Genomic DNA, 2,571 nt, shown 5'->3' with positions numbered 1-2,571 from the left:
CGAAAATTTCATAAAATTCTAATTTATAAGGTGTTCCCATTTTTTCCCATAAGTTAGTAGAAAGATGTATTGACCAGTCCCAATATGTCTTTGTTCTTCTAACCTTTCCTGTGACAGTCACTCTCGCTTCACTCTCTTCCTTGGGGATGTTGAGGCTGTCACCATTTGTGTGACTGCCTGGACGTGACCCTGCCTGGCATCATTCACACCTTCCTTCCGTGGTTTTCTCCATAGCTGTTCCAGCCCTGAACTCGCCAGCATATTCAGGATCACCTCACCTCATTCTTCCACTGAGCTCCCTGATTGAAACAGCAAAGAGGAGGATCATCTAACTATTTGAGAGGTTGGTTTTCTGTCTTCTGACTCAGCTAAGGATGAGTAGAGTTAAAATTCCTTCCTCCCCATTTGTGCAACCCTTTGGAATCTTACTTGCCCCAAAGTACAGATTGTGCTTGCCCTGAAAATTCGTCAACACTTGATACTTTAACTTTTGAAAAAATGTTTTTTTTTTCCTGAGGGGAAAATCAGTTATCATTTTGATATAAAAGTTAAATTTCCCTGATTATTAGTTAGATTAAGCAGTTTGGGATTATTTTAGTTGCTATTCTTGTGTTGGGATAAAATATCCAGCATCCACAAGTTAAAGGAAGAAAGATTTATTTCATCCACAGTCAGCTGACTCCAAGGTAAGGTGGCATGGTAGAGGGTCTCACAGAGGGAAACAGTTCATGGTGTGGCAGGCAGAAAGGCAGCGAAGCAGCAGTCAGCAGCAGCAGGCCTGCCTTCTTTCTGTCCCTTTATATTCCATGCAGGCTATAAGCCTATGGTTTGCTGCCACCCACACGGGGATGTAAATGTCCATTAACCACACCCTTAATCCCACTATCCCACTCTTTTTTAAATATCATTATTTAGGGCCAACCAAATAGCTGAATGGATTAAAGCGCCTGCAAGCAGGTACAGGAGCCAGGGGCTCGATCCCAGGCCTGCAGTGCTGGCCCCGCCCCTGGGGCACACTGAGATGGCTATTGAGACTGGGCGTAGTGGCACATGCATGTAATCCCAGCTCATGGGAGGCTGTAAACAGGCAAATCACTATGAGTCTGATCTAGTAGTGAGACCCTGAACACCCTGTAGACCCTTCCCTAAAATACAAACAAATGAACAAACAAAAAGAAATCATTATTTGGTATAGGGTCTCATTATGCAGCTCAGACTCATAATGATCCTCCTGTCTCAGCCTTCTCAGCACTGGAATTACGGGCATACGCCACCATGCTGGGTTTCAGTGGCCGGCTCAGTATGGGGCTGGCACAGCATGCAGTACCAAGGATCAAACCTGAGTCCTTGAGCTTGCCAGGCAGGCACTTAGGCCACCAAGCTATCTCCCTGCCAGTATCCTACTCTTAATCCACACTCACGCATTCTAATCCAGCCTTCAAAACTTCCCACCTATGACCATGTGAAGCTTTTTTTTTCAGTTGGATAGGACATCTAGATACAAACCATAGAAGTTGTTTACTGTTGATAATTACTGCAATGTGAATAATCTTTATTCTTACCCAGTTTTAAATTTGACTGCCTTTTCTGTAGTGTTGTACATACACCTGCTATTGATACTTTGTATGTTATGTTGAGGTATAATTAATATTAATATTTTTTGGCAGTATATTCTTAGCTTTATTTTGAGGGCAAGTTTATTGACATGATTTACATATGTAAAATTGACAATTTTTAGTTATATAGTTCTTGTATTGGTTTTGAAAAGTATATATAAAGTCAGGTAACCACACTATAGAGTGATTCTGCTAGCACAAAAAGTCCTCTTGTGCCTGGTTGCTGTCAGTCCTCTTTCCTTACCTCCCACCCATAGCAGCAAATGATCTGATTCCTGATTCTTTGCTTTCTAGAATGTCGTATAAACAAAATCATAAACTGTGCAACAATTTTTGTCTGGCATGTATTCTTTAGCAAATTGCTTTTGATACTTATCTGTGTGGCCATTTGTAACAATAGGAGCTTATTCCTTTTTTATTGCTGAGTACTATTCCATTGAATAGATGTACCATTCGATGGCAGACATTTGGGTTGCTTTAAGTGATAAATTTGGTGGTGATGAATAAATAAATCATGAACCTACATTCATGTGCAGGTGTTTGCTTTTCATTAATTTTTTGATAAATAACTGTGAGTAACATTGCTAGACTACATGGTAAATGTTTAATTTTACAAGAAACTGCCAGACTGATTTCCAAAGTGACTATAACCTTAGTAGTTTCCATGAACATAGTATTAAAGTTTCACCTGCTTTATAACCTTGCCAGTAGGTAATAATGTTAATTTTATCTGTTATTCTAGGTGTATAGTGATCTTATATTGGAATGTACATTTTAATTTGCATATCTCTAATGATTAATGACATTGAACAACATATGTTTATTTTTTAGTACATCTTTGGTGAATAAGTTTAGCACATTTCATGAAGTTTCTGTTCATATCTTTTGTTTGTATTTTATTTCGTTATTTAGTTGTATTCATATTGAGTTGCAAGATTATCTGCTACTTATATGT

At 38.9% G+C, this 2,571-nt stretch overlaps 1 protein-coding gene across 1 annotated transcript in view; it reads left to right on the top strand.

Annotated features, from left to right (window-relative positions):
* Hydin (HYDIN, axonemal central pair apparatus protein) overlaps positions 1–2,571 on the top strand; it is a 433,520-nt gene that overhangs the window by 946 nt on the left and 430,003 nt on the right. The window contains exon 2 of the mRNA XM_023709202.1: positions 235–343. The gene's annotated coding sequence lies outside the window, so the exon portion shown is untranslated. The remainder of the gene's footprint in view (positions 1–234; positions 344–2,571) is intronic.

Source organism: Octodon degus, unplaced genomic scaffold (genome assembly GCF_000260255.1).
Source record: "Octodon degus isolate 3935 unplaced genomic scaffold, OctDeg1.0 scaffold00011, whole genome shotgun sequence".
Taxonomy (NCBI): Eukaryota; Metazoa; Chordata; class Mammalia; order Rodentia; family Octodontidae; genus Octodon; species Octodon degus.
Note: the sequence above shows the minus strand (reverse complement) of the source record. Positions and strands in the feature narration are given on the sequence as shown.